This window comes from Papio anubis, chromosome 3 (assembly GCF_008728515.1).
Source record: "Papio anubis isolate 15944 chromosome 3, Panubis1.0, whole genome shotgun sequence".
NCBI classification, from domain to species: domain Eukaryota; kingdom Metazoa; phylum Chordata; class Mammalia; order Primates; family Cercopithecidae; genus Papio; species Papio anubis.
In genome coordinates this window covers 170923720-170945545 of record NC_044978.1, presented here as the reverse complement: position 1 = coordinate 170945545, position 21826 = coordinate 170923720, and the positions used below count along the sequence as shown (strand labels likewise).

The following is a 21826-nucleotide window of genomic DNA, read 5'->3' as shown; positions in this document are numbered from 1 at the left end:
TCGCCCGGAACCGAGCAGGTTCCGTGGCGGGTCAGCCGAGAGCCCGCCGGGTGGTGCTGAGTAGGGAGTCCCGGGCTCGGGGCTCCGCGGGCCGCTTGCAGGAGCAGCTGACCTGGGCATCGAGCGTGCCCACGGGGGGGAGGGGGGCGCTGCTCGGTGGCTCTGCTGCGTAGCCGGTGAACACCTGGCACCGATGCCTGCCTTCTGGGCAAGGTGCCCTGAGCCCAGCCCCTCGCCGGGCTGCAGCCCACCGTCGGCACGCTCAGCCCCACTTCACCGCTTTAGGGACAGAAAATAACACGCAGACGCAGGCGGTCGCTGACATTTTCAACTTTTTCTGCGGTTTCCGCCCTCTGTCTCTGACCCGAAAGTGCCAGGACAGTTGCAGAGGACACTTGATTGTGGCTTGCAAAGCCTGTGGTCGGAGAGGAGGGTGTAGAAGGGCTAAACCACGGAAGTTAGTTTTATTCATTTACATAAAACAGCATTCCGATTCTTTTTGCGCGGGCTGAAATACACGTGACCAGAGAAGTAATTAACAAAACAATGTCAGCTTCTAAAAAGTGAGACATTACTTATATGATAAGGCGCAGCAACTCGGTGAATCTGTACAAACCTCGGGAAAAAACCACCACATGGGACCTTCCAGTTTTCTCATGCTTCTTCCCAGCTACTAACCTCTCCTAAAGGGAACTGCTTTTTAGATTTGATTCCCAGGGCTTGCTTTCACAGGCAGGACTCATTTTCGTTTCTTGTAAAACAGAACAAGCCGGGAAGGGGGGAGCTGCTACTTTAGGTTGTGTGCTTGTGATAGCAAAATCCCGCATTTAAGCAATCCCAGGAAATGAGGGAAAAGACCTCCCTCGCTTCTCCGAGCACACGCAACTGGTTCCGGTTGCAAAATGTTCGCCTTCTGGGATTCCCAGCGTCCCGTTAGTTGTTCTATTTACACGTAATTAGATACTTAACGGAGAGAGAAACTAGAAGTTGAGGCGTTCCTCCAGGCTGCATTGTAAAGTATGAAGTGAAATCCAAAATGAAATGGTAATGTCAGAAAGCAACCTCATGCTGGAGAAAAAAAAAGGAAACTAACACTGGAAGAGGAAACTAACACTGGTCTTGAAGATCTTTCACTGTGAATACATATAGATTTATCTCATTTCTTTTAACAGCCCATAGTATTTCATAAACTAGATGTAACCATTTCCTATTGACAGGAAATTAGCTTATCTCCAATTTTTCAATCCCACTCATCCAACAAGTATCTGTTGAGCACACACTCTGTTCCAGGCAGTGATCTAGCTGCTGATGACACTAGTGAATGACAAAGTTCTCGCTCACGAAATTTTCACCTTAGTTGGGAGAAACACGATGTAATGAAAATCTTCATACATATATTGTGTGTACATATGGGAGTATTTCTGTAGGATAGATCTCTAGTGATGAAATTGCTGAGTAAAAGGGAGAATTAGGCTTATTTTAAGTTTTGATTTTTCCAAATTCCAGCTATTCCAAATATCCTCCAAAATAGTTGTGCCATTTTACTCTCCCATCATCAGTCTATCAGAGGGGATGCTTTCCCACAATCTCTTCAATGCTGAATATTTTCAACTTTTTTACGTAAGAGAAAAAAAAGCATCTAATTGTTCCCTCAGTATCAGTGAGTCTAAACATCTTGTGAATGTTTATTTGCCACTTACATTTTTTCTGTGATTTTCCTGTCCAGATACTTGATACTTTCTATTGAGCTGCTTATTTATTTCTTCTTGTGGGAGCTTTTTATATATTTTAGATAATATTCACACACACACACACACAGTCTTAGATCCCTTTTGGGATCTTGGGGAGGATTCTGCTGGTGAGAGAGTGTGAACTTCATCTTGGCCTGTCCACACCTGGACCTTCTCAGCACACAAGAGAGTATGAAGGTGACCATTTTGCACAGGACAGAATTCCAGCATGTTTGCCCCCTGGAGTGATGGAATGGCCACGTGCTCAACATCAGTGTCCCCACTGAGACCATGAGATTCATTAGAGCACTGGAAAGCATCATGCTCACCTGTGCTTCTCAATGCTTAGTGTTATGATTGAAGGCTTCCTTCAGTCCTACCTTTTGTTCTGGGGTTCTAAGAATCTTAGGTGCAGGCCAGGCACGGGGGCTTGCACCTGTAATTCCAGCACTTTGGGAGGCCGAGGCAGGTTGATCACGAGGTCAGGAGATTGAGACCATCCTGGCAAACATGGTAAAACCCAGTCTCTACTAAAAATACAAACATTAGCCAGGCATGGTTGTGTGCACCTGTAGTCCCACCTACTCAGGAGGCTGAGGCAGGAGAATCGCTTGAACCTGGGAGGTGGAGGTTGCAGTAAGCCAAGATCATACCACTGCACTCCAGCCTGGGTGACAGAGCAAGACTCTATCTTAAAAAAAAAAAAAAAAAAAATCGCAGGTGCACCTGGGACAGATTGAATGTGGAAGGGGAAGGCCTTCGAGGTGTGGGGCCTGGGTGCTGCTGTGGTTACAAACGGGGAAGTGAGACCATAAGCCTCAGTTGTGGAAGGAAAGGTGGTGTACTTATGCAAATTAGCTGATTCTAGGGGCTTAGGGTGCTACCACTAGAGTATCAGGGAATAGAATCTTCTAGAAGCAAAAGCTATTTGGAAGCCCCCAAAGTGGATGAAAAAGCTGAGTGGGAAACAACAGAGATTTCAGGACAGGGAGAAGAAGATACCTATTTCTGTGCCTTTTGGCCTCGTGTTTTGCTTCAGACATTGTTCCCAGGAAGGTCAGTGGAACCCACTGCTCAAGACACACACTTGCTCCTTGTTCTGGTGTCATAATAGCTGCAGAAAGTGGTGGTGTTTAGCCTGGAGAACATTTCTTTCTTTCCTTTTCTTTTTTTTTAAAATCACAATGAACACTCATGGCTTCTCTGCTTCCTCCTTTTCTCTTTGTCTTAGGACTCTTGAAAAACAGCTGCCAAATGTCAGTTTAGATATTTTGGAGGGAAAAAAGTTGAGAAGCAATGTTTACGGGTTGCCTGCAATGTACTGAAACTACATAGTTGGTTCTTTTCAAACTTTCTCCTAATCCTGTCAGGAAAGTCCCAGGAACCACATTTTAGGGTTGGGGAAATGGACCCCGAGAGAGATGAAGTAACTTGGTGATATGCTCTAGTCCGGCTGGCTATGCAATTTATGGAGCCTAGTGCAGAATGAAAATGTGGGGCTCATTTTTCAAAAAGCAGGAAACAGCTTTTCCTTTCTTCCAGGGTCTTTTCCTCCAATTGCCATGGTGGTGTTTGGTTGCTATTTAATGTTGAGCCCCTTTGAGCACAGTGTGTCCGGAATCGGTGGGTTCTTGGTCTCAGTGACTTCAAGAATGAAGCCAAGGACCCTCGCAGTGAGTGTTACAGTTCTTAAATATGGTGTGTCTACAGTTTGTTCCTTCAGACGTTCAGATGTGTCTGGAGCTTCTTCCTTCTGGTGGGTTCGTGGTCTCGCTGTCAGGGGTGAAGCTGCAGACCGTCAGGGTGAGTGTTACAGTTCTTAAAGGCAGCTTGCCTGGAGTTGTTCATTATTCCCGGTGGGTTCCTGGTCTCGCTGGCTTCAGGAGTGAAGTTGCAGACCCTCACGGTGAGTGCTACAACTCATAAAAGTAGAGTTGACCCAAACATTGAGCAACAGCAAGATTTATTGCAAAGAGCAAAAGAACAAACCTCCCACAGCCTGCATGAGGACTCAACCGGGTTGACCTGGACTGGGCTGGTGGGTTGGGCGGGGGCCGGGGGGTAGCCTGCTTTTATTCCCTTATCTGGCCCCACCCACATCCTGCTGATTGGTCCATTTTACAGAGAGCTGATTGGTCTAATTTACAGAGAGCTGATTGCTCCATTTTGACAGAGTGCTGATTGGTACATTTACAATCCTTGAGCTGGACACAGAGTCACAGAGTGCTAGTTAGCTAGATACAGAATTAGCTAGATACAGAGTACCAATTGGTGTATTTATAAACCTTGAGCTAGACACAGAGTGCTGATTGGTGTATTTACAAACCCTGAGCTAGACACAGAGTGCTGATTGGTGCACATACAATCCTCCAGCTAGATATAAAAGTTCTCCAAGTCCCCATCTGGTTCAGGAGCCCATCTGGCTTCACCCAGTGGATCCTCCACTGGGGCTGCAGGCGGAGCTGCCGCCAGTCCCAAGTCACGCCTGCACTCCTCACCCCTTGGGCTGTCGATGGGACCCGGCACCACTGAGCAGCGGGCAGTGCCCGCCGGAAGCTCAGGCCTCGTGGGGAGCCCACCACAGGGGGAGCCCACCACAGCAGGAGGAGCTCAGACATGGCTGGCTGCAGTTCCCAAGCCCTGCCCCGCCGGGAGGCAGCTAAGGCCCTGCGACAATTTGAGTGCGGCGCCGGCGGGCCGGCACTGCTGGGGGACCTGGCGCAACCTCCGCAGCTGCTGCCCCGGATGCTAAGCCCCTCACTGTCCTGGGCTGGCCCGGCCGCTCCGTGTGCGGGGCCCGCCGAGCCTGCGCGCGCACCCGCGCCCGCCGGAACTCGCACTGGCCCGTGAGCGCCGTGCGCAGCCCTGGTTCCCACCTGCGCCTCTCCTTCCACACTTCCCCACAAGCAGAGGGAGGCAGCTTCCGCCTCAGCCAGCCCAGAGAGGGGCTTCCACGCGTGGCGGGCTGAAGGGCTCAAGCGCCGCCAGAGTGGACGCCGAGGCCGAGGAGGCGCTGAGAGGGAGGGCTGCTAGCACTTTGTCTCCTCTCAACAGGGATACTTGCAGGGACAGGGTGTCTGCTCCTTGTTCTGTAGACCTCAAAGGTGAGTCCTGAGGCTTCAGGGTCACTGGCCTCCTTTTAGGGAGCCACAACGCCTTGTCTTTGTACTTCAGGAATGATTACGAATCTCTGCAGGTAAAGCAGCAGAATGCCATGTCCTCTCCTGGTTGCCAGGACGTGTTCCTTGTGGTATGTTTGCCGGGTCTGTCCTGCAGACCCTGACTGAGCGACAGATGAAAGGAATACTCAGACACAGATATGCAGTGAAAGAGCGGCTAGGGGACTGCCTGATGCTGCTCGCTTTTATTCAGTACAGACCTAATGCCGAAAACCTGGAGCCAACCCAGTCTGTGGGTAATTAACATGGTTGTTCCCCCTTGCAGGGAGCAGTCTCGCCCAAGGGTGACCAAAGGTCGGTTTCCAGAAGTAAACAAGCTTATGTAGACAAACCCCCTACATTCCCTTGTACCTACTCCTCGCCCTCTGCCTCAGGGTAAGAGAATAGCTGCCTTCAGCTTATCCTCTGCAGAAGCTTTGCAGAGCCTTCTGACCTTTCAAAAGGTCTGCTTCTTTCCCATAGCTTCTCCCACCACTCTGACCGATCTCCTATATTTGATCTCACGTGTTTAACAATAACTTCTTAGAGCTGGGTCAGAAAGTATGCAGCATGCACCTGGCACTCCTAATACTGTGCCCATGATGGGCATTGCTGATTGTTCAGAACATGTTGGATGAGCCTGAGTCAGCCTAAGAATCTTCCACCCAGCGCACCATGGAGATGCTACCAGTTGGTTGGCGTTGCTCTGAGAGGTGACATTTCTTTGTGATTCTGGGTTAGAATCATGTTGTTTGTCATCCGAGACAGGGAAACCTAACACATTATCCGCCCCCAGGAAGATCCCATCATCATTCCATGCACCTTGAGTCCTGGGAGCTTACTTTAAAAAAAGTGACTGACACATGAATGCAGGTCTCCAAACAGAGGGGCGGCAGGATGAGGAGCCAGATGAAGAGAGTCAGGGGCCTGGGGCTGCTTGGCTTGGATGAATCTGATGGGAGGTGGGGTGCATCCAAGTGTCCTCTGCTGATGAAGAACAGACTTGTTGCAAGGGGGTAGGTGTGTGCTGTGTAAACAGACACCTCAGAATCAGGACCTCAAATAATAAATAGGCAAGAATAACAGCTGAGTTTGCCCAGCTCATCACAATTTAAAATCGGTTTTCAAAAAGTTAAGAGCATGGCTTTCATAGTATGCAGAATCAACACACATCAAAGATTTATTTACTCATTTATGAAAGAATCAGCAAAATGACAAACTTAGTTCAAAGAATATTTTGAGGCACTGAGTAGATATAAAACTGGTTAATGTTTCTCGGGGCAATAAAAAGCCATAAACTTTGGGGATTTCTTTTTTATCAGACAGAAATTATTTGCATCCTTAACAGAAAAGATCTCCAAGTTACCATCTAACTTCATAAGGTTTGAGTTATTAATCAATGGTAAATAGAAAAGACAAACAAATATATGTTTTGCCAGATAATTAAATAGTTCTTGGTAAACCTGGCAAACAGTGCCCCAGTGTGACTCTGAAAAGACATGCCTGCCCATCTTTTTGCCTTATTTCCATGTTTTAGGTATTTTTGTAACATATTTATTCAATAAATATGTATTGAGCTCCTATGATGCCCCAGAAACTCTTTTAGATCCTGGAGATATAGCACTAAACAAAACAGATGAAATTCTTGCTCACATGGAAATTGTATTCTAGTAGGGGAGACAGACATTAAGTGAAACAGAAAAATATATCGTATGGCAGATGGTGGAAAGTGTTAAAAAGAGTACTGTGTGGTGTTTACAATTTACCCATTTATGAAGGAATTTGCAAGATGATAAACTCAGATGAAAGAACATTTTGAGGCACTGAGTAGATTTAAAAGTGGTTAGTTTCTCAGAGCGATAAAAAGTGATAAACTTTGGGGATTTCTTTTTTAGGTATGGTAGTAAAATAAAGAAGATGCTATGGTTTGCACGTTTGTCCCCTCCAAAACTCATGTTGAAATGTAATCCCAAAAGTGGCAGGATGAGAGATTGGCCCTTTAGGAGGTGATTGGGTCATGAGAGATCTGCCTCATGATTGGATTAATCCATTCATGGAATGCTGATTAATATGCTAATGGGTTAATGGATTGGGTTATCATTGGAATGAAATGGCAGGCTTTACAAGGAGACGAAAAGGGACTTGAGCTAGGATGCTTACCCTCCTCACCGTGTGATGCCCTGCCCTGCCTCAGGACTCTGCACAGTTCTGGTAAGCAAGAAGCTTGTCACCAGATGTGCCCCCTAAACCCTGGATATTTTGGCCTCCATAACTTTAAGGAATAAATTCATTTTTAAAATAAATTACCCAGCTTCAGGTATTCTGCTATAAGCAACAGACAGAGACTAAGACAGAAGGCTTTACTGGAAGGTGGCATTTTAGCAAAGACCTAAAGAAAGAAGGCGAGCAAAACATAGAAATATCTGGGGAGAACATCCTAGGTAAAAGGAACAGCATGTACAAAGGCCCTGAAAAGCAGCAAGCCAGCCAGTGTGTTTGGAAAAATTTTCTCTTATGGAAAATTTCAAAGATATGTAAAACTGGGGCTAATAATACAATTAACCCCTACTTACCCATTACCCAGCTTCAACAACTATCAACATTCTGCTGTTCTTATTTCACCTATTTACCCATTTTTTAAAAAGTGTACTTTAAAGCAAATTCCAGGGTTTATATAATTTTGTCTGTAAATCTTTCAGTCTGTATCTCTAATTCTTTCAGTCTGTAAATCTTTCAGTCTGTATCTCTAAAACGAACATTAAAAAACACGACTATCATACCATCCTCCTACCTGACACAACTAATTTTTCATATCAAACAATATTGATCATGTTTAATTTTCCATGATTTTCTTTAAAATGTAGTTTTATAACTGATTTGTTCTAATCAAGATTTGCACATTGCATTAAAAATAAATGTATCTTACATTTCCTTTAATTTACAACCATTTCCCTCCCCCATTTAAGAATGCATATTAATTTATTAAACAGAGTGGGCAATTCATCTTGTAGAATTTCCCACCTTCTGGGTTTGGCCAATTACATCCTTGTGGTGTTATTTAAAAATCCTCCTCTATTCCCTTCATTATCTGTTGACTGAGAGCTTGGCCAATCAGAATCACTTGAACGAGCTGATTACACCCCCTCTTTCTGAAATGTTTTCTTCCCTTGAGTCTATACACACTGTTGACTTCCAAATTTATATTTCTAGCCCAGACCTCTCTCCAGTACTTCTGCTTGCTACTGTGTTTTTCATAACTTTCTGATTTTTTTTAGTATCCAATGCTAGAAAATACATCCATTTCGAGAAAGAGACAAATTATGAGCTCATATTGATAATTTCATTTCAAAGTAAAGGGCACAGAGTTTTTATTTAACATTTTAATTTTATGCTTGTTTCTCCTTTACACTGAAAATCTTAGTTCCCAATGACATTAATGTAATTATGTATTTACTTCCCATATATATGTTGTATATAATTGTTTTATATATACATATGTGTATATATACTATTGCTAATGAAATGTCTACTGAATGATGTAAGTTTTCTCTGTGTTTCTTTTGGTCCTTGGGATACAGGACTTATCCCGGTAATGATGTATAGTCAAAATACTATGTACCAGTGTCTGGTACCTTAATTAAAGGATCTCTCTGTCTGCTGCATTGAGAACAGGTGGTAGCAGGACAAGAACATCAGCCTGGAAGCCATTTGGAAGCTCTTTAGTAATTCAGATAAGAGGTGATTTTGGCTTGAATGGTGATGGATGATGCTGAGAAGTGGGTGGATTCTGGATATGTTTTGAAAGTAGATCCCATGTGATTTGCCGTGGGCTAATATATGGAATGTGAGAGAAAAAGAAGAAACAACAATGCTTCCAAGATTTTGGGGCAGAGGTGCTGAAAAAAATGAATTTCCATTTATCAGAAAGAGAAAGACTGTGGTAAAGCAAGTTGGGAAGGAAGCAGCAGCTCGGTTTTCCACATTCAGTAACCCTCCCTTATCTAGGGTTTCACTTTCTGCAGTTTCAGTTATCCATGGCCAGCCATGATGTGAAAATATTAAATGGAATATTCCAGAAATAAACAAGTCATAAGTTTTAAATTGAGCCCTCTTCTGAGTTAGTGTGATGAAATCTCATGATGTCCCACTCTCTTCTGCCCTGGATGTGAATCATCCCTTTGTCCAGCATATCCATGCTGCATATTTTACCTGCCTGTTACTTGCTTAGTATCCATCTCAGTTATCTGATTGAAAAAGCAGTACATATACACAGGGTTTATATGTACTATCTGCAGTTTCAGGCATCACTGAGGGGCTCGGAACATAACCCTGGCAGATAAGGGAGACTACTGTTTTAGTGGAGATGTTGATCAGAAGACTGGTTCATATGAATATGGGGGTCCTGGAGAGAGGTCTGGGCTGGAGATATAAATCTGGAAGTCAACAGTGTATGCAGACACAAGGAAAGAAAACATTTCAGAAAGAGGGGGTATAATCAGCTCATTCAAGTGATTCTGATTGGCCGAGTAAGATGAAGATTGGAAATTGACCAATGGATTGGTGACTTGACAAGGTCAGGTTGGGAGGAGTGGTAGTGATGAAAGCCTATGTGGAACAAATTCAAGAAAAAAACAAATGAGAAGAGAGAGGAATTAGAGACTGTTGCGCATAGACAACTCTTGCAAGAGGTTTTGCTGGCCAGGAGAACAGCAATACAAGTGAAGTAGTGGCTGGATGTTTTCCAAAACATGCAACTTAGTTTTCATAGAAAAGAAATGGTTTTTCTTTTTCTACTTATTCAGTTTTGTGCACAATTTAATTAAATTATATAAGTAAAAACCACAAGCATGAACATGTTTATAAACAGGTAAATAAATAACAAAGTAGATAGAAACAAAAATTCTCAGGTGTGCAAAAGAGTAGTTTATTAGCTGTGTAGAAGATAGAAAACTTGCTTTTATAGAGGGAATGAATAGTGTTGATTAGTGTAGTGAGTCAGTTAAATAGGTATCAGTTGAATTTTTGAGGCAATAAGTACATTTAGAATTGGCTAGGTATTATTCTTACCATTAAAGGAAACTCTTAAAAATAGATCAGGTCAGAAAACCACCAAGACAGTTTTCTTAAATAAGGGGGTGGTGGAAAAAAATGGATGTAAGATGCTGAGAAAAAAACAGGAAACTCAACAATAGGTGAAATCAAGAATTAGTTTCGTGTGTGTGTGTATTTCACAGAAAGGGGCTGAAAGGGGAGGAATGGTTATATTCACAGATTTTTGTGGCTGATCTTAGTAGGGAATAGGAGATTATCTTTTTTCAGCAAAATATTACCAGCAAATGTCTATTCTGGAAAAAGAGGATAAGAATCTTATATTTAAATACCAAAAAGGTGAAAATTGAGGTCAGAAATTTAAAGAATAAATGTAGCAAGGTGCTAACATTCTTGTTCCATCTAATAACTCTTCTTTTTAAAAAATTATAAAAGTAAAACATGCCCATTGAAGAACATTTGGATGAATACAGAAGTATAGAAAAGAATGTAAAATCTCTTAAGCCTCAAAGTAGAATTCTAAATAGTGGAGAAACCCACAATTTAAAAAAATAAATAAAGAGATCCACAAAAGGAAGATATATACCTGCTTAAATGGATGGCCTCAACATAAGTAGTCTTATAGATATAATTAATTTTTTTTCTCTTACGTGATATTTTTAAAAACTGCTAAGCTCAGTTGTCTACTCCCTGTTGGAATATATCAAACATGGTGCATCCACATTGTGGACAGTTATTCTACATTTTTAGTCTTTGGATGTTTTGAAGCAATTAGCTAAGTTTGATTTGAAGAGACATTATAAATTTCCCAGGGCATATTTTCCCTGGTTATGATCCATATTTGCCTTGATATTGTCCAAATGTTCATTTTCTCTTATGACTGTCAAGCAAATATTTTAAAATTATTTGTGAATTTGGCACTTGATAGATGAAATATTGTGAAATTATGAATAAAACTGCTTCATTGATTATCTTGGTTCCTAAGAGAGATAGTATATGAGTTAAATTATCTCTAGCAGTGTCTAAGTTGGGAGTAATTAAATCTCCATGGGAATTCTTCAAAGGCAAAAAAGGACTGAAAACACCTTGTTGAAACTGAGAGAGATTTAAAACCACACACAAAAAAATCTTAAGATTTGGTTCATTGTTCACGTTTTGGGGACTTGCTTTTATGTGTTAATACTTTCAGATAAAATTTTTTCAAAGGTACTTTTGAACCCTAGGAGCTGAACATATTAATTTATTTACCTCTGAAAACTGCACACTTTGTATTTCCCAGGTCTGGCTTTCTTCATTTTTCCTACTTGAGAGAACTCCTTTTCCTCCTTCAATATCTTCATATCCTCCTTCAGTGCTTCTCAGTCAATATCTCCTCTCAATTTTTCCTTTTTAAAATTAAAAATGTTAAATTATTAACATTTTAAATACACTGAAATGTTCATGGAATAGTAATACAAATACCCATTTACCCACCACACAGAGTTAACAGACAATAAAAATTTGCCATATTTGTTTTACATCTTTTTTCTAGTTTTTAAAGAAATAACGTTACAAATAAAATCAAAATACTCCTTCCCCCAATTTCCTTGTCTCCTCTCAAAGAGGCAAATAATGCTACTTGCTTCTCTTGTATCTTTTTAGAAATATTCTCTGCATATATAAGCATATATCCATGTATTTTTCCACACATAGTATCTCTTCCATGTCTTACTTTTTTTCATTCTACAATGTATCTTGATGATCAGAGTAGCTTTGTTTCATTCTAATAATTATATAGATTCCACTTTACAAATTTACTGTACTTTAGACTTGTATCTATGAACATTTAGATTGTTTTAAGCCTTTGGCAACATTACCGACAATGCTGCAATGAAATCTTTCTGTATGTATACATACGTGGATCTGTGTATAAGATAGAATTCTGGAAGTAGAATTGCTAAGTTAAAGCATATGCTGCTTGCAATTTTGAAAAAATTGTCAAACTTCTCTTCACAAGGCAATTATCTTCTTGAGGTAATGAGAACTCCTATTTCCCCGTACCCATGCTACATAGAGTATCTTCAAATGTTCTGATTTTTGCCGGTCTGATAAGGGAGTTACCTCAGTTTAATCTTTATTTGCATTTACTATGTGTTCTTGCCCTGTAGAGTGAACTTTACTTTTCCAGCTAACAATATATTGTTGGGATTTTAATGACATCACTTTTGAGATTTACCCCTGCTAACATATAAACTCTAGTTCATCAGTTTTAAGTGCTATATGGTATCCTATTGAATGACCATACTACTCACTTATTTATTATTATCTATTTATTAATTAGTCTTTTATCTTTTTTGTCAGTTTTTGTGGGCATGAACAGTGCTAAAGCATACATGTCTACTTGTGCATATGATTTTTTCCCAGTGTGTTTAATAGAATGACTAAGGTAGAATGACTAAGGTTGTGAGGTGTGCCATCTTCACCTTTACTGGGTATGCTAGTGTGCTGCAGCTGCCGTGATAAAGTACTGCAAGCTGGGTGGCTTCAACAATAGCAGTGTACTGTCTCACAGTTCTGGAGGCTGGAAGTCTAAAATCAAGTCAGGAGGGTCAGTGCCTTCTGAAGGCTGTGAGAGAGAATCTGCATCATGCCCTCTTCCAAGCTTCTAGTAACCTCAGGCATACCTTGTCTTGTTGATGGTGTTGTCCCAGTGTCTTCATATTGTCTTCTCTCTGTTTGTGTTTGTCTCAATGCCCAAATTTCCCCTTTTTATAAGGACCCAGTCATATAGGATTAGGGTTCACCCTAATGATCTCCTTTTAACTTGATCATCTGTAATCTTACTTCCAAATTAGGTCATATTCTGAGGTACTGGGGGTTAGGATTTCAACATCCTTTGGAGGGTGGTAAAATTCAATGAATAACAACAGGTATACTAATTAACATGCTTTTGGCTGCAACTAACAGAACACTCAACTGAAAAGGTTTAAAATATATTTTAAATTTTAAACAAATGTTTTATAGAGATGAGGTCTGACTGTGTTGCCCAGGCTGGTCTCAAACCCCTGGCCTCAAGCAATCCTCCCACCTTGGCCTCCCCAAAGTGCTGGGATTACAGGCATGAGCCATAGAGCCTGGCCACTTTAAAATGTTGACACACATAACAAGACATCCAGAAGTGGGGTGGTCATAGGGTCGGTTCAGCAGCACAGTGATCGCCGAGGCTCTTTCCTTCCACTCTTCCATCTCCCTTGAGTGGCTTTCAGCTTCTTGTCACGAGACGGCTGCATTATGCCCTCATATACCTGGAACAGAGGGCAGGGAGGGGGGCAAGAGCACACCCCCATTTCAAGTCTCTTGAATAACATATTTCCCAGCAGCCCTCTTTCAACCTTCTCTAGGCTTCTCCTTAAATTTCACTGGCCAGAATCGAGCCACATGGTTACCCAAAGCTATAAAAGAGGCTTAAGAAGTGAGAATTTGATATTTTGAATCATAATAGGAGACATGCTTTGCCAATAGGAAAGAAGGGTAAAAGAAATCTGGAGTGAGGGAACCAACTGCATCTGCCACATTGCATATGGCCAAATGGTCACCAAATTTGTTATATCACTTTATTTTCACAAAAGCGGTGTAAGGTCCTCATTGCTATTCATCCTCGTTATCATTTGGAATTCTCAAAGAAAAAAAAAAAAGCCCATTTCCTTGTTGTTTTATCTTTTTAATTCCCTGATGATTAACACAAGTAATTATCTTTTTATGTGTTTATTTGTCGTTCAGGTCATTCTGTGAAAAGCCTGTTTCTGTCTTTTGCTTGTTCTTATGTTGAATTGTCTCTTTACACGTTCAGGATAATCTTCTGTCAGTTATGTGGATTGCAAATATAGTCTCCCAGTCTATGGCTTAACTCTTGACTCTATATTTATCATGTCCCTTATTTACTAAAGATTTAAATATGATCAAATTTATGTTTTCTTTTATGGTTGTGCCTTTTGTATCTTATTTAAGAACTGATTTCTTTAATGTGAGATCACAAAAGGGTTATATATATTCTAAAAATGTTAAATGTTTGCTTTTCATAGTTAGATCTTTGATCCACTTGGAATTTTTCTTTGTGTGTGGTGAAATTAGGAAGCCCATTTCATTTTCCCCCAGATGGATAGTCAGTTGTGTGAGTACTGTTAATCAAATAATCCATCCTTTATCGAGGGCTTTCGGATGCTACTTCCACTGCATCTTGTGTTTCTTGATGTATGTCAGTTTATTTCTGGACTCTCCAATCTGTTTTATGGTCTGTTTGTTGCTATACCACTGCCACGTTGTTTAAATTACTAATGCTTTGATATCCAGTAGAACATGTCTGCTTTCTGTTACTGGAGATAAATTTACATATTTAAGAAGTTTATATAAATGGAATACATATCATGTACTCTTTTGTGTCTGAGTTGTATGTCTTTGTCATGATGTTTTTGTGATTCATCCATGTTGTTGTATGTATTAATAGCTTGTTTCTTTTTACTTTTGAGTCTATTGTGTGTATATATCACAATTTGTTTATCTGTTTACCTGTTGATAGACATTTGGCTTGTATTCACTTTTTGGATACAATGAATATAGGTTCATTGAACATTAGTGTACAAGTTATTGTATGGACATACTGACAGAGCAGGAGCACTGTCATCGGACAAACACTGCCACTTTAAGTTCCAGCTCCATTTTTAGCCTCATGCCTCTCAAGGAAATCACTTCTCTTCTAACTACAAGTAGCCAGAAAGAGCAAACAGTAAAACACAGATAAAACAGCTCAGGCACAGAGGGAGGTGGGAAAAAAATCTCTTGGGTAACTGCCAAACTTCACCCTCATACAGTGGGCCCCAGTAAGACAGTGGGCGTTAATAAACACATTCTTTTCCCTTCAGGTGCACTAAAATAGGGAAGTGAAAAGCAGACTCGGGGGGTATGCCTGCAGCTACAGAAAATGTATAAAAACAGACACACAACTCTCCCTCCCAGATAAGCACAACAAAAAACACAAAAGCAGTCCAAGCTTCTAATAAACTCTCCCATCCTAAATCCTTAAAAACTCTTAGTCTGTAAGAGAGTGTGCCTCTTACCTAGCTCGGCCAAGCGCTCCTTACGGGTTTTCTCTAAAATAAACCTGTCTTAACTGGCAAGCTACCTTTCGTGTTTCTTTCCTCTTTCTTTAATTCTTACACATACGGTTTTATTTCTCTTGAGTGAACACCCAGAAATAGAATAGCTGAGCCATATGGTAGATAAGTTGATTAACTTTTTGAGAAACCATCAAACCATTTTATAAGGCAATTGTATAGTTTTACATGTGTAGGATCAGCGTGTGGATATTCTGGTTGTTCTATGTCCTTGTTAACATTTGGTATTGTCAGACTTTTACATCTTAGCCATCTAAAAATTTATAATGTTATTTTATGGTGGTTGTAGTTTGCATTTCCCCCATGACTAATGATGCTGAGGATCATCTCATAGGCTTTTTGAAGTATGTGTTCAAATCTTTTGCCCATCTTTAAAAATTAGGGTTTTTTTTTTGTACAAATACTTGGAAATTAAGCAACATACTCCAGAATGACCAATGGGTCAATGAAGAAATTAAGAAAAATAAAAAAACTTACTGAAAAATGATGAAAACATGCCTACCAAATAAAAATGGATACACAACGTACCAAAATCTATGGAATACAGTAAAAGTAGTACTAGGAGGAAAATTCATAGTAATGATTGCCTACATCAAAAAAGTAGAAAGATTTAAAACAAACGACAGTGAACCTCAGGAAACTACAAAAGCAAAACAACAACAACAGCAACACCCCCAAACTCCAAATTAGTAGAAGGAAGTAAATAATAAAGATCAGAACAGAAATAAATGAAATAGGTTGGAAAAGTAATACAAAAGATCAACAAAATGAAAAGTTGTTTTTCAAAAAAAAATTGACTAAGCATTACCTAGACTAAGAGAAAAGAGGGAAGAACCAAATAAATGAAAAAGGAGATGTTACAATTGATACCACAAAAATATAAAAGAGCATAAGAGACTATTATGAACACCAATAAACTGGAAAACCCAGAGGAGATGGATAAATTTCTGGGCACCTACAATCTACCAAGATTGAACCAGGAAGAAATACGAAATCCAAACACAGCAATAACAAGGAGGAACCTCAATAATAATATTTATTAAATAACAATAAAATGTTTCCCAATTAAAAAAAAAAAAAAAACAACTCACAACTGGATGGCTTTACTGCTGGATTATACCAAAATTTAAAAAATAACTACCAATTCTTCTCAAACTATTCCAGAAAATTGAAGGGAAGAGAATTCTTCCAAACTCATTCTATAAGGCCAGAATTAACCTGATACAAAACCAGACAAGGATACAACAACAAAAAAATAATATTGCAGGCCAGTATCCCTGATGAACATAAATGGAAAGTTCCTCCACAAAATACTAGCAAACTGAATCCAACAGCACATTCATAAGATTATTTACTAAAACCAGGTGGGATTTATTCCAGGGATGCAAGATTGGTTCAACATATGCAAATCAATAAACATAATACATCCCATCAACAGAATAAAGGATAAAAATCATGATCACCACAATAGATGCAAAAAAACAGTTGATAAAATTCAACATCCCTCCCTGATAAAAACTCTCAAACAATTAGGTTTAGAAGAAGAAACACACTTTATCTTAATAAAGGCCATATGTGACAAATCCACAACTAACATTGTACCGAACAGGGAAATGTTGGAAGTTTTTTCTCTAAAACTGGAAGAAGACAAGAATGCTTACCCTCACTACTCTTATTCCACGTAGTACTGGAAGTTCTAGCCAGAGCAATTAGGCAACAGAAAGAAATAAAGACATCCAAATTTGGAAGGAATAAGTCAAATTGACCATGTTTGCAGATGACATTCTCTTATATATAGAAAAACCTAAAGACTCCACCCAAAAACTCTTAGAATTGATATACAAATTCAGTAAAGTTGTGAGATACAAAATCAACATACAAAAATCAGTAGCATTTCTATACACCAATAATAAACTATCTGTAAAAGGAACCCTACTTATAATAGCTACCCCCCCAAAAAAACAACCCACCTAGGAGTAAATTTAACCAAAGAGGTGAAAGATCTCTAGACTACAGAACACTAATAAAAGAAATTGAAGAGGACATAAAAATTGGATAGATATCCCATGTTCATGGCTTGGAAAAATCAATACTGTTAAGATTCCATACTACCCAAAGCAATCTACAGATTCAATGCAATCCCTATCGAATTTTCAATGGTATTTTTCACAGAAATGGAAAAAAAAAAAAACCTCTTAAATTTGTTAGGAACCATAAAAGACCCCAAATAGCCAAAGCAATTGTTTGTTTTATTTTATTTCATTTTATTTTTGAGACAGTCTCCCTCTGTCACCCAGGTTGGAGTGCAGTTGCATGATCTCATCTCACTGCAATCTCTGTCTCCCGGGTTCAAGCAATTCTCCTGCTTCAGCCACCTCAGTAGCTAGAATTACAGGCATGCACTACCATGCCCTATTTTTAGTAGAGATAGGGTTTCACCATGTTGGCCAGGCTGGTCTCAAACTCCTGACCTCAAGTGATCCACCTGCCTCAGCCTCCCAAAGTGCTGGTATTACAGGCATGAGTCACTGCTCCTGGCCAAGCCAATGCAATTCTGAGCAAAAAGAACTGGAGGGATCACACTATTTTACTTTAAAATATACTATAATGCTATAGTAAAACAGCATTGTGTTGGCATTAAAGCAGACACGTAAACCAATGGAACAGAATAGAGAACCCAGAAATAAATTCACATATTTATGGCCTACTGATTTTCTACAACAGCACTAAGAGTATAAACTGAAGAAAGGACACGCTTTTCAGTAAATGTTGCTGGGGAAACTGGATATTCATATGCAGAAGAATGAAACTATGCAGAAGAATGAAACTGGAGCCCCATCTATCATAATATACAAAAAGTAACTCAAAACGAATGAAATCAAAGACTTAAATGTAAGGCCCCAAATGAAACTACTAAGAGAAAATGTAAGGGAAATGTTCTGAGCAAAGATTTTCTGGATAAGACCTCCAAAACACAGTCAACAAAGGCAAAAATAGACTAATGGGATTACGTCAAACTAAACATTTCTGTGCAGCAAAGGAAACAGTCAGCAGAGTAATGTGACAAACTACAGAATGGGATAAAATCTTTGCAAACGATTTCTCTGACAAGGAATTAATATCTAGAATATACAAGGAACTTAAACAGCAAAAAGTCAAATAATCTGATTTTTAAAATTGGCCATTGATCTGAACAGATGTTTCTCAAAAGAAGACATAAAATGGCCACTAAGTATTTGAAACAGTGCTCTGTGTGACTAATGATTAGGGAAATGCAAATCAAAATCAGTGAGAGATTATCTCACGCCAGCTAGAGTGGCTATTATCAAAAAGAGGAAAAAATAACAAAGCTAGCAAGAATGCAGATAAAATAAAACTTTAAAAAAATTCAGCTTTTACTTTAGATTCAGAGGGTACATGTGCAGGTCTGTTACAAGGGTACGTTGCATGATGATGAGGTTTCAGAGTATGACTGAACCCATCTCCCAGGTAGTGAGCATAGTACCCAATATGTGGTTTTGCAACCCTTCCTTCCTCCTTCTCTCCCTCCTCTTATACTCCCCAGTGCCTAGCATTGCCATGTTTATGCCCATGTGTACCCAATGTTTAGCTCCCACTTATAAGTGAGAAACTGTAGTATTTGGTTTTCTGTTTCTGTGTTAACTTGCTTAGGATAATGGCTTCCAGCTGCATTCTTGTTGCTGCAAAAGACATGACTTCATTCTTCTTTTTATGACTGCATGGTATTCCATGGTACATACACACCACCACATTTTCTTTATCCAATCGGCCATTGATGGGCATCTAGGTTGATTCCATGTCTTTGCTATCGTGAATAGTGCTGTAATGAACATATAAGTGCATGTCTTTTTTTTTGGTAGAACAATTTATTTTTCTTTGGGCGTATACCCAGTAGTGGGATTGCTGGCTTGAATGGTAGTTCAGATTTTATTAACAGTTCTTTAAGAAATCTCCAAAGTGATTTTCACAGTGGCTGAACTAATTTACATTCCCACCAACAGTGTATAAGCGACAAAGAAAATTCTCACACAGGAAGGAATGTAAATTAGTACAGCTATTATGGAAAGCAGTATGGAAGTTCCTTAACAGGCTAAAAATAGAACTACCATATGATCCAGTAATCTCACTACTGGACCTATATCCAAAGAAAATAAAATCATATGTCAAAGAAATACCTGCACTCCCATCTTTACTGCAGTTTCATTTATAATAATGAAGCTATGGAATCCACCTAAGTGTCTATCAACAGATGAAAAGATAAAGAAAATGTGGTATATATAGACAATAGTATGCAGCCATAGAAGAGAATAAAATCCTATCATTGGTGGCAACATGGATGAGCCTGGAGGACATTATGTTAAATGATATAAGCCAGGCACAGAAAGACAAGTTTCATATATTCTGACTTACATGTGGGAGCTAAAGAAGCTGATCTCAGAGAAGTAGCGAGTAGAACAGTGGTTACTAGAAGCTGAGAAGGGTAGGGAGATAGAGGTTGATCAATGAATACAAAATTATATATAGATAGGAGAAATAAGTTTTAGTTTTAGTTTTCTATAGCATTGTAGGGTCACTATAGTGAACAATAATTTATTGTATGTTTTTTTTTTAAGAAGTACCACTATTTTATGCATTCTATGAAGGTAACAATTATGATAGCACAAATTTAGTGACAACTTGCAGGATAAAAGGAGAAAAAGTACTACTACATTAAATGTACACCAATGTTAAGAGGTATCCTGATTACAATATGAAAATGTGAGAAAAATACACCTCAGAATGAAGGAAATACTACAATTGTTCTTTCAAACCACAATCCTTTTCTTCCCCCTTAGAATGCACTCCCCTTGTGGCATGAAGTCCAGCTTGAAGAACATCACTTTAACAAACTATAAGACCGATTTCTAAGATGTTCAGTAAAACACTTACAAATAGCAATAAGATATTAACATTGTATTAAATGCTGTAAATTCGGACACAAACTAAGCCTGTAAGGACTTTTCTATAACCCTTTACAGCCTCTAAATCATACTCCCTGGAGAATATCACTCACCTTCTAAGTCACGACTATAAACAAGTTTGTTAAGTCGAACAGAAAACAATATTTAAATGGAAAACCTAAGCTGCATCCATTTGCTACCCAAGTTCTTCTGACACGCAGAAATCAATTTGAAAATATTTAAGAAAACGTTAGCTTCAATCAATCCCCTTGTCATCCTTGTTCTTCTGATACATGGATAATTCATTGTATGACCTGCTTTATTTCACTTACTCATTTATAAAATAATACACCCATCCAATGACTATTTCTAGAGCCATATCATGTCAAGCATTGCTTTAGGACAAAGATATAGCAATAGTTAAGGACCTATATGCCCCTGACTACACTAAGGATACCTATGTCTCTGCTTTCCAGGGTATCACATGATCCAGGTATCTCTCCCTAGTATGGTCAACGAGGAATAAATAAGATGCATTTCTTGGTTAGAACTGTTGAAGCTTACATCTGCCTCTTCCTAACCCCTTCTCAACCAACCCAGCTTAATTCTAGCACAGTATGCAAATCATGCCAAACATGACTCCATGCAGAGAACTATCAAAATGACACCACAGTGTATCAACCTTAACTGATTTTAAGGGTTCTTAGTTTCTAAGATTCTCAAGCAGATCAGTATAATGTCGTAAAGGTAAATAAACCATTCTTGCTACCTAAAGAAAATGTATCCCATATTCAGATTCACAGCACACAGTCTGTATTCTGATAGAAGTAGTTTGAGATAACCACCTACGTGTGGTGGTTCCCAAACTTGGCTACATTTTAGAAAGCCTGGAAAACTTAAAAATCACATTGTTCAAGCGCACTCCAGTAAGCAGCCAAGTTTGAGAACCACTGATGCAGAAACCTTGGGAAAGGAGCTGCTTTCCAATGATCTATGGATTAAAGGTACACTAACATTTCCTTCCACCATGAGCAGTGAGCTTCCAGAACACTGCTTCACTAAGAATTATTATGGACCTACTTGGTATTTAAGGGAAGCGTCAAATGTAGGGGAGAAAGCACAAACCTGAACATATAGAGGGCCAAATATTATCTCAAACTAAATGCCAGAAAATAAAATAAAAATAATAAAGCTTTAAAATTTTATCTCAAAGTTTGTTAGAAATTGATGTTATCAAGAGTTAAGTTCCCACTCCTCAGTATCTGAAAAGTAAGAGACAGAGGGAAAATAACAACCCTCAGGCTGGCTTGTGGAGGGTTTTTGTTTGTTTAATACATCTGAAAAGAATGCATATACAAAGAATTGAGACACGAGAAAGCATTGGTTCAACACTAATGAATCTACAAGAATTAGGATTAGGAAGGTGGGAAAGATTACCTCAACATTTTTAAAAATTGGAAACTGCAACCAAAATAAGCTGATAAAATCCCTATTAACACTTATTAAGAGTCTTCATTAAGACCCTTTCCATGATTTTTATTAAACTAGAGAGCCTCACCTGGCTGCTCTAGTGTTCCTCATATGCAAAACAGAAATAAGGGGATTCCCCTGACTGGTCCCCATGTTGTTAAGTGTTCTCCCCACCCCCACCCTACCCCCAGCTTCTTAATGAAGCAGGCCTCTATCCTCCTAACTTGAGAAGATGTGAATCATTCCACAGATGTCTGTCTTCTAGCACCATCCCTCGTATTTCCTCTACATACCAGGTCTTCAGCTGC

The 21826-nt window shown here is 39.5% G+C and overlaps 1 protein-coding gene across 1 annotated transcript in view; it reads left to right on the top strand.

The window, feature by feature from the left end:
- Positions 1–21826, top strand: part of CD38 (CD38 molecule) — a 73290-nt gene that overhangs the window by 647 nt on the left and 50817 nt on the right. The gene's annotated exons all lie outside the window — the stretch shown is intronic.